Source organism: Nicotiana tabacum, chromosome 1, assembly GCF_000715075.1.
Source record: "Nicotiana tabacum cultivar K326 chromosome 1, ASM71507v2, whole genome shotgun sequence".
Taxonomy (NCBI): Eukaryota; Viridiplantae; Streptophyta; class Magnoliopsida; order Solanales; family Solanaceae; genus Nicotiana; species Nicotiana tabacum.
In genome coordinates this window covers 143,760,881-143,785,029 of record NC_134080.1, presented here as the reverse complement: position 1 = coordinate 143,785,029, position 24,149 = coordinate 143,760,881, and positions in this window count along the sequence as shown.

Sequence of the window (24,149 nt, the reverse complement as noted above, 5' to 3'; positions counted from 1 at the left end):
TGGTAAAAACAAATATAATTTCATATGGAAAAGAATTCAAAAGTGATGGGAATTATTCTCCATAGATATTATTTGGTCACCCTATTGGCATTTCAACATGAACATACGAGAGACCAATTGGATTTCCAATTAAGGAAATCTTAGAAATACAATAGAAGGCCCCCTCTTGAATAGTGATTATTCCATAAAATAAAGGACATCTTTGATGAAAAAAATTGGAACTTTAATAAAATCCCTCTTAACATCCCTAATGACATTAAGGAGAACATTTCCAAGTTAAGAATCCATCTAAAGGGGCCAACTAGTGACATTCCAATATGGTCTCTAACTACAAAAGGAATATTTACGACCAAAACTTGCTACAATTTTATGGAACCTCCAACGGATACCCAAATAGATTTCAAATGGATTTGGGATCTATCATGTCCTAATAAAATCAAATTCTTTTTATGACAATGTCTCCATAATAGGATACCTTGTGTAGGAAATACCTGGCAAGAATTGGTTTAAACATTGATCCAAATTGCCCTATATACAAATGTAAGGAAGAGAAATCCATAACTCATATTTTCTTTAACTGCAAAGCCACTAAACCATTTTGGGACAGTCTTGGGTGGCAAAATTTCTATAAAGCTCAAGTTAAACACTAGCTTATTCAATTAAAAGCTTTTGACTACCCAATAAAGAACAATTTTATAAATTGGATTTCTTTCTTTCCATTTTTCATCTGGTACATTTGGATAAATAGAAATAATAACAATCAAAATAATACTGAAAATCCTATTAATGATGACTATATTATTCAAAGGGCTAATGAATTCAAACTTCTCACTGAAAAAAGTATAAACACTCCTCAAAAAATTTCCATTAAAATTAGATGGCATAAACCACCAAAAGGATGGTTTAAACTAAATATAGATGCTAGCTTCAATAGTAATAGCCAAAAATGTGGCCTGGGAGGTGTAGTCCGGAATGCCAATAGAAATTGGGTAGTTGGTTTTGCAAAATCATCTCATGCTAGCGGATCATTACAAGCAAAAATCAAGGCACTCCTAGAGGGACTCAAAACAGCAAACGTATGGGGAATGTTCCCTCTTGAAGTAGAGACAGACTCCACGGAGGTAATCAAGTCTATCCAACAAGGTGTGATGACCCAAAAGTTCATCACTTGTTTTAGAAATAAATTCTGTATTCCGAATCCTTAAAAACCTCTTTTTGTCTCACCTTGATTTGTGTGCATAGTCCGTACGCGTAGCCGAAAAGCCATTATGTGAAAATATGTGAAAAATGAGGAATTTTGCCTTTAAAATGAGTTTACGTTGACTTTGGTCAATATTTTGGGTAAACGAACCCGGACTTGTGATTTGACGATCCCGGAGGGTCTGTAGGAAAATATGGTACTTGGGTGTATGCCCGAAATTGAATTCCGAGGTCCCAAGCCTGAGAAATGAATTTTTGAAAGAAATTGTTCGCTGAATTAATTATGAGTTTTTGAAAGTTAAATGTGTTTAAACCATTAGTATCGGGCCCGTATTTTGGTTCTGGAGCCCTGTACAGGTTTTATATATGTTTTGAGTCGACCTTGTAAAAATTAATAAGAAACGGATTCAAAATGATGTGAATCGGACCTTATTTGTGAAATTGGGCAAATTTGAAGTTCTTAAGAAATTCCATGATTTTGAGTGAACCCTGGTCGCAATTATGATATCTGAGACCAGTAAATTCACACTTAGACGCATTTTCAATCATTTTTCATATCTTCTCAAAACATAAACTCTCTTGGGTGATTTTCCAAAGAAAACTTCTTCTCCAAATCAATTGTAAGTGAATTTTAACTCGTTTTCTTCAACATCTTTTCACATGATTTCAACTCAAAATCAATGATTTGCATGAGGAAATTGGGTGTTCTGGGTAGAACCTAGGTTTTTAAAAAATTGGGGATTTGAACATTGATTTGAGGTCCGAATTTTAAACAATTATATATTTTGGTTCGTGGGAGAATGGGTAATCGGGTTTTGGTTCGAACCTCGGGTTTTGACCACGTGGGACCGAGGGAAACTTTTGACTTTTTGGCTAAAACTTTGGAAAAACTTATTTTCATGCATTGGCATTGATTCATTTAGCATTTATTGATGTAATTAAGTAACTTATGGCTAGATACGAGCAAATTTGTGGTGGAATCGAGAGGTAAAGCGATAGTTGAATTGTGTTTGTGGTATCGAGGTAAGTGTTTGGTCTAACCTTAGCTTGAGGGATTAGGAGTTGTGTCTTATTTGCTGCGTGTTAATTGTAGAGTACGATGTATAGGCATGATGACAAGTATCTATTCGTCGGTGTCAAGCATGCCCGTGAGTCTTGTATTGTAATTGTTATGACTCCGTTATGATTTATTGCGCTTCACATGTTATTATCATTGTTATTACCTTGCCGGGATGTTATTATCATTATTGTTCCCTTGCCGGGATGTTATTATCATTATTATTCCCTTGTCGGGATGTTATTATCATTATTGTTCCCTTGCTGGGATGTTGTCTTGATATTATTGTTCCCTTGCCGAGATTCTTTTGTGATTGTTGTTGATTCGTAAATGGGATCGGGTGGCACGCCGCCACAGAAATATATGAAATGGGAGCGGGTTGCACGCCTGCAACGAGATATATGAAATGGGAGCGGGTTGCACGCCTGCAACGAGATATATGAAATGGGAGCGGGTTGCACGCTTGCAACAAGATATGTGAAATGGGAGCAAGTTGCACGCTAGTAAAAAGATATGTGAAATGGGAGCAGGTTGCACGCCTACAACGAGATATATGAAATGGGAGCGGGTTGCACTCCTGCAACGAGATATATGAAATAGGATCGGGTTGCTTGCCTGCAACAAGATGTATGAAATGGGATCGGGTTGCACGCCTGCAAAGAGATATATGAAATGGGATCAGGTTGCACGCTTGCATCAAGATGTGAAATGAAAGTGAATTCTGCATTTGTTTTCCTTATCCTTGTTAGTAGTTGGATTTCGGTTTCTTTATATTCTCTTTATATTCTGTAGTTATCTGTTATTCCCCGAAGCATGTTTCCCCTACCCAATTTATATTGTAATTATCTGCTACTATTTCCGTGGTTTATGATATAACTTCACAGGTTTATTTGGTAGTCTGGCCCTAGCCTCGTCACTACTTTGCCGAGGTTAGGCTAGACACTTACCAACACATGGGGTCAGTTGTGTGGATACTACACTCTACATTCTTTTGAGCAGGTTCCAGTGTTGTAGACTTCGGACCGCAATGAGGTTGTTGCCTCCAGTCCAGTAGGCGACCCGAGGTAGTCCTGCAGGCGTCCGCGGGCCTTGGTGTCACCTCCTATCTTTCCTTTATCCTGTTTCCTTTACTTATTTTAGAAACTGTGTATCTTTTATCTTTCAAACTTTGTATGTAGTATTCTTAGACCGTCTGTGAAACTGTGACACCAAATTCTGGGTAGAGTTGTATTTAGACTTCCGCAGTTTGTATTAAGATAAATTATCAGATTCTGGTCTTCCGCTTAATTATTTTCTCTATTTGTATGATATCTACTCATCACTAATAATGGTTTAAAACTGGAAAAAGTTTAAGTAATTAGAATAATTTGGCTTGCCTAGCTTTCACTAGTAGGCGCCATCACGACTCTCGAGGGTGGGAAATCCGGGTCATGACAAGTTGGTATTAGAGCTCTAGGTTACATGGGTCTCAAAGATCACAGACAAACTTAGTAGAGTATGAGGGATCGGTACGAAGATGTCTGTATTTATCCCCCAGAGGCTACAGAGTTAGGAAAAATTCACATCTATTCTTCCTTGTCGTGCGATTTTGTTACCTAAATGCTAAATTAAAACCTCTACTCTTGTCCTTTCATACTGCTTCTTCAGCCGAATAGCAGCACAGATTGGTGTTAGATCAGCTATATCTTCGGAGGCTTTGCGGAGGTTGGATAGGTTTCACCAAGCTCTTCGCTACCACTATTAGTGGTGCATCTTCTAAGGATCCCCAGGATTATCTAGACAATTGTCATGAGGTTCTCAGGAACATAGGGATAGTGGAGACCAATGGGGTCGATTTTGCTACTTTTCGCTTGTCTGGATCCGCCAAGACATGGTGGAGAGATTTTTGCTTGGCTAGACTAGCCGGATCACCATCTTTGACTTGGGAGCAGTTTACTCAGCTATTTCTGGAGAAGTTCCTCCTTATTACTCATAGAGAGAACTATCGGAGGCAGTTTGAGTGTCTCCAGCAGGGTTCTATGACTGTTACTTAGTATGAGACCAGATTCATCGACTTGGCTCGTCATGCTCTTATCATACTTCCCACCGAGAGAGAGAGAGGGTGATGAGGTTCATTGAGGGACTTATTCAGCCGATTCGACTTCAGATGGCCAAGGAGACTAGGAGTGAGATTTATTTCTAGGAGGCGACAAATATGGCCAGGAGAGTTGAGATAATTCTATTGTAGGGAGGTGGTTAAGGGTCGCCGATTCAGTGGTACCTCGTCTAGAGGCAGGGATTCGTATGGTAGAGGCCATCCTCCTAGGCCTTTGTAGTTAGTACTTCAGGTTTCTCACAGTGCTTTAGGTGGCCGTGGTTCTCATATGCAGTATTCCGATCAGCAGACCTACAATGCACCACAAGCTCCTATTAGTGCACCGCCGCTTCAGAGTTTTCAGGGTCGTCAGCCTTAGCAGCCGAGGGCTTGTTTTACTTGTGGCGATAGGAGGCATATTGCTAGATATTTCCCTCAAGCACCGAGCAGTTCTCAGTAGTAGGGTTCCTGTGCTATTGTTGAGGCACCATGTGTTCCACAGCCCGTCCGCCAGCTAGAGGTGGGGGTAGAGGTATTAGAGGTGGAGGTCAGGCCGCTAGAGGTGGAGGCTAGCCAGTAGTAGGCCATCCTAGAGATGTAGTTTAGGGTGGTGGGGCCCAGCCCCGATGTTATGCTCTTCCAGCCAGGCCTGAGGCTGAGGCTTCCGATGTAGTTATCACAGGTACTGTTCTGGTTTGTAGAAGAGATGCTTCAATTTTATTTGATCCATGATCTACAAACTCCTATGTGTCGTCTTATTTTGCACTGTATCTGGTCATGCCTAGTGATTCTTTGAGTGCTCCTGTTTATGTATCTATACCGGTGCGTGATTCTATTGTGGTAGATCAAGTCCATCATTCATGTGTAGTTGTGATTGGGGGTCTTGAGACTCGTGTAGATTTGCTTCTTCTGTACATGGTCGATTTCGATGTCATATTGGGGATGGACTAGTTATCACCTTACCATGCTATCTTGGACTGTCATGCCAAGACTGTGACCTTATCCTTGCTGGGTTTACCTTATTTAGAGTGGAGAGGGACTTCAAGTCATTCTACTCGTAGTGTTATCTCTTACATGAAGGCTCAGAGTATGATCAAGAAGGGGTGTTTGGCCTATTTGGCCTATGTTCATAATTCTAGGCTGAGATTCCTTATATTGATTTCGTACCCGTTGTTCGTAAGTTTCCTGAGGTATTCCCTTCAGACCTGTCGGGTATGCCACCCGACTGGGAAATTGACTTTTGCATTGATTAGGCTCATGGCACTCAGCTCATTTCTATCCCGCTATATCGTATGGCCCCGCTTGAGTTGAAAGAGTTGAAGGAGCTGTTGTAGGACTTGCTTGATAAATGTTTCATTAGACCGAGTGTTTCGCCTTGGGGTGCGCCGGTGTTGTTTGTTAAGAAGAAGGATGGATCGATGAGAATGTGTATTGATTACCAGCAGTTGAATAAGGTTACATTCAAGAATAAGTATCTATTGCCGAGGATTGGTGATTTGTTTGATCAGCTTCAGGGTGCCAATGTATTCTCGAAGATTGACTTGAGATCTAGCTATCATCAGTTGAGGATTAGGGCATCCGATGTCCCTAAGACAGCTTTCCGCACTCGGTACCGGCATTATGAGTTCTTGGTAATGTCATTCGGTTGACAAATGCCCCAGCAGCTTTTATGGATTTGATGAACCGAGTGTTCAGGCCTTACTTGGATTTGTTCGTGATAGTCTTCATTGATGATATTTTGATCTATTCCCATAGCCGGGAGGAGCACGAGCAACATCTTAGAGTGGTTCTTCAAACTTTGAGGGATAGTCAGTTGTATGATAAGTTTTCAAAGTGTGAGTTCTGGCTGAGTTCAGTTACATTCCTGGGTCATATTGTGTTAGCAGAGGGTATTCAGGTTGATTCGAAGAAGATTGAGGCAGTCAAGAACTAGCCTAGACCAGTATCAGCTACAGAGATCCGGAGTTTCTTGGGATTGGCAGGCTACTATCGTCGGTTTGTGGAGGGGTTTTCATCTGTCGCAGCCCCTATGACCAGATTGACCCAGAAGGGTGCCTAGTTAAGATGGTCGAACGAGTGTGAGGCGAGCTTTCAGAAGCTCAAGACAGCTCTGGCTACGACACCGGTGTTGGTTTTGCCTACAGGCTCAGGGACTTATATAGTTTATTGTGATGCATCTCGTATTGTACTTGGTGCAGTATTGATGCAGGATAGCTAGGTCATTGCATATGCTTCACGGTAGTTGAAGATTCATGAGAAGAATTATCTGGTTCATGATTTGGAGATGGAAGCCATTGTTCATGCGTTGAAGATTTGGAGGCATTATCTATATGGCGTGGCATGTAAGGTGTTCACGAATCACAAGAGTCTGCAGTATTTGTTCAAGTAGAAGGAGCTAAATTTGAGGCAGAGAAGGTGGCTGGAGCTATTAAAGGACTATGATATCACCATCTTATATCATCCAGGAAAGGCCAATGTGGTGGCCGATGCTTTGAGTAGGAAGTCAGTCAGTAGGGGCAGTCTTGCTTATATTCCGGTCGGTGAGAGACCGCTTGCCTTGGATGTTTAGGCTTTGGCTAATCAGTTCATGAGTTTGGATGTTTCTAAGCCCAACCGTATGTTAGCTTGCATAGCCGCTCGTTCTTCCTTATTGGAGCATATCTGTGATCGGCAGTATGATGATATCCATTTGTGTGTCCTTAGAGACACCGTGCAACATGGAGGTGCCAAGCAGGTTACCTTAGGTGATGATGGAGTTTTGAGATTGCAGGGTCGAGTTTGTGTGCCTAATGTGGATGGACTCTGAGAGTTGATTTTAGAGGAGGCCCATAGTTCCCGGTACTTTATTCATCCCGACACCGCAAAGATGTATCAGAATTTGCGGAAGCATTATTGGTGGAGAAGAATAAAGAAGGATATCGTTGTATATATGGCTCGGTGTTTGAATTGTCAGCAGGTTAAGTACGAGCATCAGAGACCTGGTGGTTTATTCCAGAAGATTAAGATTTTTGAGGGGAAGTGGGAGCGTATCACTATGGACTTTGTTGTTAGACTCCTACGGACTCAGAGGAAGTTCGATGCAGTGCGGGTTATTGTTGATAGGCTGACCAAGTCAGTACATTTCATTCCTGTGGCAGTCTCCTATTTTTCCGAGAGGTCAGCTGAGATCTATATCCGGGAGATAGTTTGTCTTCATGGTGCGCCCGAGTCTATCATTTCGGATCGAGGTACACAGTTTACCTCACATTCCTGGAGAGTGGTTTAGCAAGAGTTAGGCACATGGGTTGAGTTGAGCACAACATTTCATCCTCAGACAGACGGGCAGTCCGAGCGGCTCTTCAGATTTTGGTGGATATGCTCCGAGCTTATGTCATTGACTTTGGAGGCTCATGGGATCCATTTTTGCCTTTAGCAGAGTTTGCCTACAACAACAACTACCGGTCGAGTATCCAGATGGCTCCTTATGAGGCTTTGAATGGTAGGCGGTGTCGGTCGCCGATTGGATGGTTTGAGCCAGGGGAGGCTCAGTTGTTGGGTACAGATCTAGTTCAGGATGGCTTGGACAAGGTCAGGATTATTCAAGATAGGCTTCGTACAGTTCAGTCCAGGCAAAAGAGTTATGCCTACCGCAAGGTTCGTGATTTGGCATTCATGGTCGGTGAGCGGGTATTGCTTCGAGTGTCGCCTATGAAGGGCTTGATGAGATTTGGTAAGAAGGGAAAGCTTAGCCCTAGGTTCATTGGCCCGTTTGAGATTCTTGATCGAGTGGGAGAGGTGGCTTACAGACTTGCGTTGCCGTTGAGCTTCTCAGTCGTACATCTAGTGTTTCATGTGTCCATGCTTTGGAAGTATTACTGCTATCCATCCCACATGTTAGATTTTAGCATTGTCCAGTTGGACAAGGACTTGTCTTACGAGGAAGAGCCGGTAGCTTTTCTAGACCGGCAGGTTCGTCAGTTGAGATCGAAGAGTTTTCCTTCTGTTCATGTTCAGTGGAGGCATCAGCCTGCTGAGGTATCGACCTGGGAGTCCGAGTCCGGTATACGGAGCTGTTATCCCCATCTTTTCCCCGACTCAAGTACTTTCTTCTTATGTCCGTTCGAGGATGAACGATTGATTTAGAGGTGGAGAATGTGATGACCCAAAAGGTCATCACTTGTTTTAGAAATGAATTATGTATTCCGAGGCCTTAAAAATCTCTTTCTATGTCACCTCGATTTACGTGTGTAGTTCGGGCGCGTAGCCGGAAAGCCATTATGTGAAAATCTGAGAAAAATGAGGAATTTTGCCTTTAAAATGAGTTTAAGTTGACTTCGGTCAACATTTTAGGTAAACGAACCCAGACCTATGATTTGACGGTCCCGGAGGGTCCGTAGGAAAATATGGGACTTAGGCGTATGCCCGGAATCGAATTCCGAGGTCTCAAGCCCGAGAAATAAATTTTTGAAAAAATTATTTTGCTGAATTAATTATGAGTTTTTGAAAGTGAAATGTGTTTGATACCATTTGTATCGGGCCCGTATTTTGGTTCCGGAGCCCGGTACAGGTCTTATATATGATTTGGGTCGAGCCTGTGAATACTGGTAAGAAACAGATTTGAAATGATATGAATCGGACCTTATTTGAGAAATTGGGCAAATTTGAAGTTCTTAAGAAATTCCATGATTTTGATGCTAAATTCATAGTTGTTGATATTGTTTGAGTGATTTGAATGCACGAGCAAGTCCGTATGATGTTTTTAGGTTGGTGTGCATGGTTGGTTTGGAGCCCCGAGGGCTCGGGTGAGTTTTGGATAGGCCACAGAGTGGAATTTTGACTTAGGATGTTGCAGATTTTGAACTGGTATATTGCAGGCCTGCAGGCTTCGCATTTCCGAAGCCTGGCTCGCAAATGCGAGATCGCATTTGCGAAGGCTATGTCGCAAATGCGAACTACCCCAGGCCAGCACTATCTCACAAATGCGAGGTTCCCATCGCAAATGCGATTCTCCCCCCCAGCTACTGCCTTAGTCGCAAAGGCAACTCCTGTATCGCAAATGCGATTTCGCATTTGCGAGAGGTCTATCGCAAATGCGAAGAAGACCGGAAAGTTTACTTGGTCGCAAATGCGACATTTTGTTCACAAATGTGAAGCCCTCAAAGTCCTGAAGGGTTCGCAATTGCAAACCCTGGTCGCAATTGCGATATTAGAGACCTGTAAATTCACCCTTAGACGCATTTTCAACCATTTTTCACATCTTCTCAAAACATAAACTCTCTTGGGCGATTTTCCAAAGAAAACTTCTTCTCCAAATCAATTGTAAGTCAACTTTAACTCGTTTTCTTCAATCATTAACATCTTTTCACATGATTTCAACTCAAAATCAATGATTTTCATGGGGGAAATTGGGTGTTTTGGGTAGAACCTAGGTTTTTCAAAAATTGGGGATTTGGACCTCGATTTGAGGTCCGATTTCAAAACAAATTATATATTTGAGTTCGTGGGGGAATGGGTAATAAGGTTTTGGTTCGAACCTCGAGTTTTGACCATGTGGGCTTAGGGGCGATTTTTGACTTTTTGGGTAAAACTTTGGAAAAAGTTATTTTCATGCATTGACATTGATTCATTTTGCGTTTATTGATGTAATTAAGTAACTTGTGGCTAGATACGAGCGAATTGGTGGTGGAATCAAGAGGTAAAGTAATAGTTGAGTCTTGAATTGTGTTGGTGGCATCGAGGTAAGTATTTGGTCTAACCTTAGCTTGAGGGATTAGGAGTTGTGTCTTATTTGCTACATGTTAATTGTGGAGTAGGACGTATAGGCATGGTGACGAGTATCTATACGTCGGTGTCAAGCATGCCTATGAGTCTTGAATTGTAATTATTATGACTCCATTGTGGTTTTTTGTGCTTCACATGTTATTATCATTATTGTTCCCTTGCCGGGATGTTATTATAATTATTGTTCCCTTGCCGGGATATTATTATCATTATTGTTCCCTTGCTGGGATATTATTATCATTATTGTTCCCTTGCCGGGATGTCGTTGAAGTATAATTGTTCCCTTGCCGGGATTCTTTTGTGATTGTTGTTGATTCGTAAATGGGATCAGGTGGCATGCCTCCACGGAAATATATGAAATAGGAGCGGGTTGCACGCCTGCAACGAGATATATGAAATGGGAGCTAATTTCAGAAATACACATGCATGATTTTAGAAACAATATAAATGCATAATTAAGGATAATTTCTTTTAGATGAACCAACGACATGCGACGTGGTCCAAGACATTTCATCCTTTCTTGTTACGGAATTTTGAGGGTCTTCATCAAAATTCTGCCCTAGTTTACTGGGTTACTTCTTCTGACAGCTGCTCGCGGCGAATGGCTAAAATCACTCCGGAATGTTGAGGGTCCTCCTTAAAATTCTGCCCAAATTTCCAATAGCGGGGGAAATGAAAATTTTATTGAATTGTGACCGAACCCACAGGGCTGCCTACGTATCCCCTCTTAAACGGGAATCCGGTCATGCGTAGTTCAAATTACATCATATAAGGAAAGCATACAGATTGTACATAGTATCGCTTGACTGCATCTGAATTGATCGGCTTTGGACAAACTTCTTCATCCATTTCTGCAAGTATGAGGGCTCCTCCTGTCAAAACCTGGTGAACCATGTACGAACCCTGCCAGTTGGGAGAGAATATCCCTTTGGCTTCATCTTGATGTGGAAAGATTTTCTTTAACACCAGCTGCCCCGGTGTGAACTGTCTTGACTTGACTCTTTTGTTGAATGCTCTGGACATCCTATTCTGATAAAGTTGACCATGGCAAACTATATTCATTCTCTTTCCATCTATAAGAGCTAGCTGCTCGTAACGATTCTTCACCCATTCTGCATCGTCTAGCTTTTCTTCTTGTATGATTCTTAATGAGGGAATTTCCACCTCGGCAGGAATGACTGCCTTTGTACTGTAGACCAACATATAGGGGGTTGCTCCTGTCGATGTGCGGACTGTGGTGCGGTATCTTAATAAAGCAAATAAGAGCTTCTCATGTCACTGCTTATGCTTATCTATCATTTTCCTTAGTATCTTCTTGATATTCTTGTTGGCGGCCTCTACGGCTCCGTTCATCCGAGGTCTGTTAGTTGTAGAATTCTTGTGTTTGATCTTGAAGGTTTCACACATGGATTTCATCAAATCACTATTGAGGTTGGAGCCATTATTAGTAATGATTGACTTTAGAATTCCGAACCGACAAACGATACGGTCGCGGACGAAGTCTGCTACAACTTTCTTAGTCACTGCCTTGTATGATGCTGCTTCAACCCATTTGGTGAAATAATCAATTTCCACTGGGATGAACTTGTTCCCATTTGATGCGGCAGGTTTGATTGGTTCGATAACATCCATTCCCCAAGCGGCGAACGACCATGGTGAGCTTGTTGTATTAAGCTCGTTCGTAGGCACCTTTATCATATCTACATGTATCTGACAATGGTGGCACTTCCGGACATACTGGATGCAGTCTGTTTCCATATTCATCCAAAAATAACCAGCTCGGAGTATCTTCTTGGCTAAGACAAAACCATTCATATGTGGCCCGCAGGTCCTAGCATGGATTTCTTCTAGTAATTTAGATGCTTCCTTTGCGTCAACACACCTTAGCAATCCCAAATCAGGAGTCCTCCTGTAAAGGATTCCTCTGCTGTGGAAGAAATTGTTGGATAATCTTCGAAGTGTACGCTTTTGAATAGGGTTTGCAAACTCTGAGTATTCTCCTTTCGCCAAATATTACTTGATGTCATGAAACCAAGGTTTTCCATCCACTTGTTCCTCGACGTGAGCACAGTAAGCTGGCTGATCATAGATCTTTACTGGAATAGGGTCAATGAAAATCTTATCTGGATGCTGTATCATGGATGATAGGGTAGCCAATGCATCAGAAAACTCATTTTGGATTCTGGGAACATGCTGGAACTCTGTCTTTGTGAACCTCTTTCTCAACTCCTGTACATGATGAAGATAAGGGAGTATCTTGGAGTTCTTGGTTGCCCATTCTTCTCGGACCTAATGTATAAGAAAGTCTGAATCCCCGATCACTAGCAACTCTTGGATGTTCATGTCAATGGCCATCTTGAGTCCCAAGATGCAGGCCTCGTACTCAACCATGTTGTTGGTGCAAGGGTATCTGAGTTTGGTAGACACCGGATAATGTTGACCAATTTCTGACACTAGGACTGCTCCTATGCCAACTTCTTTAAAATTTGCTACTCCATCAAAAAACATTCTCCAACCGTCATAGCATTCTACAATGTTTTCTCCTAGGAATGATATCTCTTCATCAGGAAAATACGTCTTTAAGGATTCGTATTCTCTATCCACGGGATTCTTGGCAAGATGATCTGCCAAAGCATGTCCCTTTATCGCTTTCTGAGTCATGTAGACAATGTCGAATTCACTCAGCTGGATTTGCCACTTGGCTAGCTTGCCAGTGGGCATGGGCTTCTAAAAGATGTACTTCAACGGATCCATCCATGATATGAGATACTTAGTATATGCACAGAAATAGTGCCTTAACTTCTGAGCTACCCAAGTCAGAGCACAACACGTGCGTTCTAGCAGAGAATACCGGCCCTCGTATGGGGTGAACTTCTTGATAAGATAGTAGATGGCCTGCTCCTTCCTCCCCGTTTCATCATGTTGCCCGAGAACACAACCGAACGCTCCATCTAGCACTGCAAGGTAGAGTAATAAGGGTCTACCCCGCTCAGGCGGGACCAAAACTGGCGGTGTGGATAGGTACTCCTTGATTTTGTCTAAGGCCCTCTGGCAGTCATCAGTCTATTTGGTAGCGGCGTCCTTCTTCAACATCTTAAAGATTGGCTCACAGATGACAGTAGATTGAGCTATGAATCGGCTGATGTAGTTGAGTCTCCCCAAGAAGCTCATTACGTCCTTCTTGTTCTTTGGCGGTGGCAATTCTTGAATAGCTTTGACCTTTGATGGATCCAGTTCTATCCTTCGGCGACTTACAATGAACCCAAGTAGTTTTCGGGGAGGAACCCCAAATGCACATTTCCCGGGATTCATTTTTAGGTTGTACCTTCTCAGTCTGTTGAAGAACTTCCTCAAGTCTTCCATGTGATCAGTGGCTTTCTTGGACTTTATGATGACATCATCTACATACACCTCAATCTCCTTGTGTATAATATCATGGAAAATAGTAGTCATGGCCCTCATGTAGGTGGCCCCTACATTCTTTAACCCGAACGACATCATCTTGTAACAGTACATTCCCCATGGTGTAATGAAAGCCGTTTTCTCAGCGTCTTCTTCATCCATCCAGATCTGATGATAGCCAGCTAAGCAATCCACGAATGACTGCAACTCGTGCTTAGCGTAATTGTCAATCAGGATGTGTATGTTTGGCAAGGGAAAGTCATCTTTTGGACTGGCCTGGTTGAGATCCCAATAGTTGACACAGACTCTGACCTTCCCATCCTTCTTTGGTACTAGCACAATGTTGGCTAACCATGTCGGATATTCTACTACCCTGAGAACCTTATCTTTGACTTGCTTAGTGACTTCTTCCTTGATTTTCAAACTTATGTCAGGCAGGAACTTTCTGAGCTTCTACTTTACCGGTGGATATGTCGGATCGGTTGGCAGTTTGTGAGCCACAATAAATGTACTCAGACCAGTCATGTTATCATATGACCAAGTGAATATGTCTTCGTATTCCCTTAGAAATTCTATATATTCCTTCTTTTCTAATGGCGATAAGTGGACACTGATTCTCGTTTCTTTAACGTTCTTTGCATCTCCCAGGTTAACAACCTCGGTATCATCCAGGTTGGACTCAGGTCTATTCTCAAAAATTTCAACCTCTTTAATAATCTCTTCTGGTATGTTATCTTTCTCTGAATCTATGTCCCGTTTGTTATGTCGTCTCGTTGCATGTCGCAGTTATTGGTTCATCAAGATAAGTAATAGTAATGCTGTATGAGTAAAGTAATGAGAGAAAAATTATAAGAGTAAGATTTATAGGGAAAATTGAAATGTTTTGCTAAATTCCATAACTATTTTGAATATTGAAGATCTTATTACGAAAATTCAAAAATGCGAAAGGAAAATCAACTAGAAAAAAATGAAATATAGTGCGTGATTGTTCAGCCTTGCTACCCCGAGGCTTTCCGAGCTCTGGTGGTTCTGATGGTCCAATTGTTGAGGCATGCTCCTCGGCTTACGGCTTGTATAGAAGGGCCTTCCTCCCCTTCCTCCTTGAAAATGACACAACAATCCATGTCGTCGTCTTCAACGAATAAATTCCTCATTGCTGCCAGTGCTTCCTCTTCTTCCGACCCATATATAACATCGGCTGACTGGAAAGTCTGTTCCAAATGTGGTATTGGCTGCTCTAGTGGGTCGTAAGGGCCGCGCCATGGTGGCGGCCAGTTGTTGAACTCTTCCCAAGTGTACTTGTATCCCAGACCGAAAGTGGTGCCATGCTTCTTCAGTTTGATAGGTTTGACGATTCTTTGGAGGTTCTTGCCAAGTCCCTTGCCAGGTTCATATCCTCTCCAGTTCAATATGCTTTCAATTTTGTTGTCCCACCATTTGTCCTTATCAATGGCGTTGACTCACTCGATGTGGTGATAGGTCTCTCCGCCTATCTTTCTTCTACCTCCGATCGCTGGGATGGTTTGGCGATTGTATATGGGATTGCTATCGTCGCCATGAATGATCACCTCTTGGTGATTCCACTCAAACTTCACTGCCTGATGTAGGGTCGATGCTACAACCCTAACGACATGAATCCAAGGACATACCAAAAGCAAGTTGTATGATGCCAGCACATCTATTACTTGAAATTCAACATCAAACCAAGTAGGGCCCATCTGCAAACACAAGCTAATTTCCCCAATAGTGGACCTTTGGGAACCGTCGAAAGCTTTTACATTGATTTCCCCATCTCTGATCTCATGCAACCCCTTTCCCAATTTCCTAAGTGTCACCAAGGGACAAATGTTGAGGCTGGACCCACCGTCAATCAGGATTTTGGTGATGAAATAATCCTCGCATTGCATAGTGATGTGAAGTGCCTTGTTGTGATTCAACCTTTCTGATGGAAACTCATCTTCATGAAAATTAATCTTGTGACTCTTCAATACCTGGCCTACCATGTTTACCATTTCTCCTCCAGTGATGTTGGTCGGTACATATGCCTCACTCAGCACCTTCAACAAGGTGTTCCTATGTATATCGGAGCTTTGCAGCAAAGTTAGGATAGATATCTGTGCTGGTGTTTTGTTCATCTGATCGATGACTGAGTACTCCTTTGCTTGTATTTTTCTCCAGAGATCATCGGGCCCAGCTTCAGTGATGGTTGGTCGTCCAGAGGTCTACTTGCTTGATTCAGCCAAATGTTCCGGGTTGTATACTCTGCAGGTTTTTGTCATACCCTATGCCGTGGCTGCTTTTCCAGATTTGGCTTTCCCTTTCCTTCTTACCTCGACTGTGTAGTCCCAAGGTATAACATTTGTATGGAATGGCGTTATAACCGACATTGCTACTGGAATAGGCACCTTTACTCCGAACGGAGCCTGTATTTTGGAAGGCAAGACCGCAACTTCAAATGGTTCAGGTACATTTGCCGGGGACCTAAACTTGACCTCGATTGGTGCTGGAGTGTTTGCAGAGGATGGTGTTTCAAACTTAAGTGGTATGGACATGTTCACCTCAGCGTCCCTAAAAAGCTGAATCTGGACTACAATCGGATTAAGGGTGACTGTTGGTTTCTTTGGATTATCGCCTTCTATGATCAAGCCTATTGACTCCTTGGGGTCCCAGTCATCCTCTATTTCAATCATGTGAACGCCTCCACCCGTGTGGTCTGGTAGAGGGTTATTGTGAACATTCAGAGTGGGCTCCTTTGACACAATAATCTTGTTATCAATTAGTGTTTGGATTTTATCTTTCAGAGAGCGGCATTCGTCAATGGTATGCCCTTTCATGCCGGAATCGTATGTATAGGATTTATTAGGATTGACCCATTGGGAATGGTTTTCAGGAGTTATAGAGGGGATAGGGGTGACATAACCAGCAGCTTTGAGCCTTTCGTACAGCTGGTCAATTGGTTTGGCAATATCGGTATATTGTTCGGGAGGTTTGCGGTCGAAATTTGGTCAGGGTATAGGAAAGGTTTGGTGAGTGGGAGGTGATTGATAGTGAGAGAGTTGAGTATTTTAGGCTTGGTAGACATGCGCGGGTTGGGAATATCTGGGTGAAGTAGGTTGATATGTGGGAGGTGGAGGTGACTGGTAAGTAGGGGGTGGAGTTTGGTAAGAGGGCAAGGGTGTTTGGTAATTTGGGGTAGGTTGATATGGGAGTGGAGGCATCGGGTAGGTTTGTTATTTGATAGGGAACTTGGTTCTCTGTGCAACCATCACGACGCTCATGTCCCTTTTCTTGGTCGTGCCACCAGACTGTAGAGCCTTATTAGTAGCCTGCAAAGCTTCAAAGTTTGTGACCATACCACATTTGATGCCTTCCTCGATCCTAGCTTGATGATGTCGGAAAACTTTTGGCTTTCAATCAGCATCTACCTTTCATAGTACTGTGGGTCTTGAGCTCGGACGAAAAATCTGTTCATTTGTTCTTCTTATAGAGCCGGTCTTACCTTAGCAGCTTCTAACCTCCAATGAGTGGCATACTCGCGGAATGTCTTCGTGGGTTTCTTTTTTAGGTTCTGGATATAGAACACATCTGGCGCATTTTCTGTGTTGAACCTAAACATGTCCATGAAATCGGACGCCATGTTTACCCAGTTCGACCACTTCTTCGTATCTTGGCTAATGTACCAAGACAAAGCATCTCCCTTCAGACTCCTCATGAAGAGTTTCATGTGGATCCTTTTGTCCTTTCCTATTCCGACCAGCTTGTCGCAGTATGTTCTCAAATGAACCCTTGGATCTCCTGTACCATCAAACATCTTGAACTTTGGAGATTTGTACCCCTAGGTAGTTCAACATGGGGTTGTATGTAGAAATCTTCATAGTTTAGCCCTCAATTCCTTTGCTTCCTTCGACCCCTTGAATTCGGCTAGTCAACTTCTTAAGCTCTTCAGCCAGACTCCTAATGAGTAAGTTTTTATCATCAAACTCGGGTGTGCTTGAAATGGGTTAGGCGGAGTGCGGCATGGTTTCTACGTAGATGGGGGTGTTATGAGTGTGGAAATGGTCATTTGTGAAGTTCACCGGTTCTAGCATGAGCAGTGGAGTATTGTTGGAAGTATGACAGGTGTTACAGTGGTGGTGAGGAGCGGGATGGTTTTGTGGTTTTGGGATGTTTTGTGGAGGTGTAGGGTTCTAAGTGTTAGGAAAATTGACATCTGGGGTGGTGAGGGAAAATGACAAGTTTGCCAGATTCCGAACCTGATCAAGTTCCTCCTTGAATCTTACTACTTTCTGTTCGAGTTGGGACGCACTTTCTTTGGAGACCTGAGCACCATGAGTGACCTCTACCCGTTTAGTTGAGTTCTCCTTTCGGGTGTTGTTCAAATCTTCCATCTTTCCTTTGTTCTTGCTTCTGATAGGACTAGGAGGAGGAGTGGGTAGAGGGCCCTTTGATCTTGTGGAATATGATGACGATGCCAAAGTGCACGAACTAACCTTTGGGGAGGGAAGTAAATAAACAAAAAGTAAAAACAAAAAGGTAACAAGTCAGTGGGGATTATAAGAAAGTGTTGCGATATTTAAATACATAGTGCAAGAATGTAAATCGCGTCCTAATTTGGGAGCCTTGTTGTGCCCGAGGTAGGCCTAGCGACAAGTTGATTTGGAGAACTTATAATGCTAAATGCCTCAATTTATTGAAAAAAAAAAAATAAGACGAATCCCAAAATGACACTAAATAATAGAAGATAAAAATGTCACTAATGGCCATTGACCTTATTACATTCATAAAACGAAAAGGTAAATTCCTATATATTTGGTCCCAGAAGGACCTTCCCTAGACTTGGCATCTTTGGCTCCATCGAACAGCTTCACCAGCTCGCGAAGTCCCAACAACAGGTAGGCTCTGGCCAAGTGTCCACCTTCGTTTCCCTCAGCATTATGGCAGTCCTCGATCCTCTTAAGAAACTTCCTTTCCAGCTCCACTAAACCTCGTTCCAAGTATCATAATCGCTTGTTGGCACTGACAACCATGTTTTTCCATTCTTCAATTCGTTTTTGGTGGGCTTCTCGAATCTCACGGTGCTCACATTCACATTCCCGAATCCTTTTGCGCAGTTGGTTGTATTTGACCTGTGCCTCAGCCCTTTCATCGATGATTTTGTGACCTAGAACAAATCTGGGTTGGCCCAGATCATTGCGATTGTCCTCCAGCCATCCTGAATAGTATGGTGTGCAGCCAATATGGTATCTGTTTGGCTCGATAGTATCTCTCCCCATGATGATCTTGCAATGCCACATATGCTGAGCTTGACACTTATAAGGACTATCATCAGCTTGGAAGTCGGCCCAGAAATGACTCATCTTGTCGACCCTTGGTATAACCTGTTTCCTACCAGCCTGTCTCATAACCCGGAGAGGGACATAAGGGTAGGATCCTATCAAACCTATTAGTATCAGAAATGGTGCATCCCTGGATCGGGCGATGAACTCTTTAGTAGGGAACCACTTGAACATCCATTGTATTTGATCCTCACTCAAATTTTCAAACAACTCTACCCATCCCTTGGCATCCTCTGGCTGAGCAAACATGTTGGAAATGTAGTTCATTCGCCTTGGTCGATGGAAGGCTATATGATCATCCTAGTCTCTACGCTGAATCTTTTGCCGATATTCACCCCTTTGAAGATGCTCCATGAGCCAGAGCTGGACTAGCAAGTTGTAGCCCTCGAAGTGTGGGCTCCTTGTTGACACTTTTCCAAGGCGCGGTATATCTCTGCGATGATCGTAGGCACTATGCTAAATGGTTGTCCGCCAGTTCCCTCCATCAAAGTTTTGGTGACCATGGCTAACTTGGTGTGGATCCTTGCTTTCTTCATTGGAAACACTATCATTCCCAATAAGTAGAACATGAAGACAAAGACCCTTCGATGAATATGCCCCAACGATGTAAGGGCGAACTCATCCGGATATGTACGGTAGGATTTGCTGTGACCGTACCTCTCGTACTAATAATCAAAGGGAATGTAGGACTCCTTCAAACATGTCAAGTCTGGATTCTTCTTTAGGCACATCATTTTGAGAAAACCTCTACCCTTGCGATTTTCCGGCATTAACAAACCAGGGGTCTCCCATGGTATACCAGCCAATCCTCCTATTTCCTCTAGCAGGGGTGTCATCTCAATCTCTCTGAAGTGAAACACAGACCTATTACAATCCCAGAACAGAGTAGCAGCTTCTATAATTTTGTTGTTGGGTTAGACCTCCAGGAGGGAAGGTAGATTTCCTAGGTATTTCTAGACAAGAGTCTGGTCACTGGAATGAAGATCCTCCCACCAACTTAGCAGCCTTGGGTGGATGTTTGTGACCATGCCGAATCTGGGAACTTCGTGCCTCATGTTTCTGCAAGACAAAAGGGTTAAGCCCTTACCCCCACCAGATTTGACTATTAAATACCAATAATTGGACTAAAAACATTTAGTTCTCCAAATAAATGCACAAAATGTGATAATGTCGTTTGGGTTTTTGGGAAACCCAGTGGACTTTGGATAAGGCTATCTTAAAGAGTCATTATGCGGACAACATAACTGACTCGGCTAGGTTTGACCATGATGCATACACAATTAAACAGAGTACTAGTACCCTTGAGCAAATAACTCAAGAGCGAAAGGCACGAAACCGTCGACTACACCATTGATCGACTAGTTTTACCGCAAAACACCTTTTTCGTATTTAAAGTGTGATAAATCGGAAGACCACAATTACTCATTATAAGCGTTGCTATGGTATTTGTTTGTCACGAGTGGAATATGATGTTGAAAACATGCATATGAAATTAAAACAAGTCGTCACATATTTGCACATTCATAAAGTAATAATTACAATAATTTAAAACAGTAATAAAAGAGTGCAGTAAAGGAAAGCAGTGAAAGAAGTAAGAGAAAAAAACAAGAGACAAGTTAGTTTTTGCAGTAGAAGGGGGAATTAAATGCTTCGAGGTATCAAACAAATAAGGCACATAAGAAATGTAAAGTCACAATAATAGCTTGAAATGGTAAAAGCCTAAAAGTATATCCCCAGAAGAGTCGCCATGCTGTCGCGCCGCCTTTTTCTCGCGAAATCGAGTTTAGGACACTTGGGAGGACAACTCGTTCCCCTTCGGGAATTGGGTTTGAATTGGAGAGTCTCCACCTAATGATTAAAGTGCATTAGGACACTAAAAAGGGTTTGTTTTGAGTAACCAGAGATTGAGTAAGGGCTTGAAATTATCCCAAGGGGAGGGTGTTAGGCACCCCTCAGGATCCACTAGTGTTGTTCCTGACCAGACAATTATTGTGACTTTAAGCGCAAATAACACGTAGGCAAATAAAGCTTCAAGTAAGAGGGTTTTTCACATAATGTTTACAAATAAACAAAGTTGGGAAAAATTAAAAGAAGGCTGAGAGAAACAGTTTGAAATTTCCAAGAAACAAAGAAACGAAAAAGAAACAAAGGAAAGGGGGTCCTAGGTTTATAAATAATATGGATCACCCCACCCAATGTCCGGTAATCACTCCTCGATGGGGGGCTACACGTGACATTATCGCGTGGTCATCATATCCATATCTACCCTTTCCCACCCCGTTAAGGTATTAAATGTGGAATGATCTCGTTTATTTATTGCATGCTATTACCCGCCCCAATCCTATCAGTCCCGGAGATATTTGGGACTACTAATCCTAAAAAGGAAGGGGTATGAGGTTTTTATGGTTTTAAAATGACAAAATTCTAAGGCGACAATCAAAACATATATACAGCAAGCATTGGGAAAGCACATAAACAGGTACGGCTCAAATAGACCTCCTTAAACCAAAGAAAAGCATATGGTTTAGCATGTTTTGCACATATTGATTAGGGTCTGATTATAACTTAAGAAGTTAAAGCAGGCTGCTTTATCACATATTTTCAGATAAGAAGTCCGAATTAGACCTGCCTGCTGGTTGTAATTAATAAAGACTGGTACATTTAAAAACTTTTACCCTAATTCTTGCCTAAGTGTTAGGAGAAACCTATAGGCATGATGTCTACTGGTTTCAGAAACAAGGAGGTAAACTGATTGCAGAAAGGTTGCCAGTTTTAACAGAATAAAACATGTTCTACGATTGATAACACATTACTACTGACAGATTAAACTTAAAACTAGCGAGGCGATTCCGATTTTGATTAGAACCCCTATAGGCATGCTTTCTAAGTGTTTGTTAACTTAAAACTCTATTATAGAGAAGTGCAGAAACATGTTGTCTAGGTGTTGTATTTTATTACGTACGTGATATCTACTTACACTGATTATTAAGGCCTATAATTATGCTTGCCTAATGAGAGAGAAGTATGCAAGAATCAGAAAGGTCCTATAGGAATATTATCTACATGCATGTGCATCCTATAGTCATTGTATCTAGGCAGAAATTCTTATAGACATGTTATCTAAAGATGAGAATGCAGAAGTTCTTATAGTCCCGGTGTCCATATGCGAATGCAGAATTCTATAGGCATGATTTCTATATGTGAGTGCATAGATTTAGAATGAAACTCTTAAAGGCAAGATATCTACATGATATGCAGAAATTCATAAGTAAACTGTTGACAGGATGTAAATGCATAAATTAATAAACCTATAGGCAGGATATCTATGTGAATGCAGAAATTAGTAAACCTATAGGTAGGATATCTATGTGAATGCAGAAATTAGTAAACCTATAGGCAAGTTATCTACCCTTTTCATACATTTATTCCCTCCCCTTTTCACTAGCCGTCCCCAATAATTTATTATATGTTATTACAGCCCCAAATGAATAGGAAAAGCAAAATTACACCAGCAATTAAAGTACAACCAAGGGGAGCCTAATTCAGACTCCATGTCTGAAGTATGAGATGAACCAACTTCAAGAGATCATGAACCAAAGCATTTCTCTCATTTGGATATGTCAGAGTTACCTAAGAGCCTCATAGGTACTCCGGGAAGTGCTCACACCCGGATGAAACCCCCAAATTCCAGGGTTTCCGACTCTAGTCGAATACAGAGATGAGGGGGCAACAGGCTCCGAGATTTCTTTTTCAAAATCTCATGAGAAGACAAGTAAATACAAATAACATTCAAAGCAGTGTAGGAGCATAATGAGATAATAGTCACAACAGTAAAAGAAACGTGTTTAAGAAAACCTTTTAGAAGGGACTTAAACAGGGTTCAGAAGAAGAAAAAGCAATAACACTTAGGAACACAATAGGAGATATAGCAGAAGAAAGTACTTTTCAGAAGGAACTTAGCCAAGGTTCAGAAGAGAAAAGAGGTGGTATAACACTTAAGAAAACCTTAGAAGAAACATGTTTAAAGAGGTCTTTTAGAAGAACACGGACAAAGTTCACTAGAAGGAAAACAAAACTTAAGAACTCAGTAGGAATACATACAGTAGAAGAACACAAAAATACCGGAAAAACATAGCAAAAGATCATATAGAAAAATACAGCAAGATAAACATGCGAGCATGGTACAAAGCACAGTAGAAAAACAAAGAACAGAAGAACATGTATAGCATAAGAAAGCAGTAGAAGCACATGCATGACAAATATACACAAAGAAAGGAAAAGAAGAGTCGGAGAAACATTTTAAGCTTTTTCAGAAACCCTAAATTGGAAAGAAGTAATTTTTGAAAGAAAAATTGGGGAAAACGTATAAAAACTCAAGTAGAGCACAATTATAGAATAGATCTAAGAAAAAATTAGAGAAAGCCTCGAAGGGTTAGGGTTTCAGAAGAACCCTAGAATGAGAAAGGCTTTGAAAAGGTCTCTGATCTGAGTCGGAGAAGTCAGAAACAGGCTCATAAGACCAGGATACGCCGGAGCAAAGGCGGAGATGGCCGTAGAACCTTGAATTGGCGGAGATCTGGACGAAAACCTTCGTGGTCAGACCTCAAATCTTCAAGGGCCAAGTGTATAAGAGCAAAAGGAGGTGAGTATAAGGTTTCCATGGCCTGAGAAGCCATGGATTCCAGTGGGTTTTGAGGTGAGGATGATGAGAGGCTGCTAGGGTTAGGGGAAGGTTCGAGAGAGTTTGAGAGATGAGAGGATTCAGATGCGGCGATTTGTGAGAAATGGGATAGGGTTGGGGGGTGTTTGGGAATTAAAAACAGGAAGGGGGAAATTCTGGTCGTTGATCAAAATGATCAACAACCTGGATCAAAAGGGGAAATCGGGTGGGTTGGATAAGAGGGTTAGGGGCGGGTTATTTTAGGAATTGGGCTGTCCCATTTGAATTTGAAATTGGGGTTAATTGGGGGCTGATTTTAGGCTAAAATTGAAATAAAATAGGGCTAGTATTTAAATAGCCATTTTCTCCCTTTTATTTTACAAAAAATAGTAAAATAATTTTTGAAAACGAATTGAAAGTACTAAGTTAATTAATAATGTATAAATATTAAATTAAAAATACTAGAATCAATTTTGTAATTATAAACGTAATTGAATCTTAAGATAGGCTAAAATTGCAAATATATGCAATTTAGCTTTAAAAATACTAAATAAATTTGTAAAAATACGTAAAAATTACCTTAGCTATGTTTTGGTATAAGTATGAGAATAAAATAAATTATTCACCAAAATAATAATTTTGGGAATAATTATTAGTTTT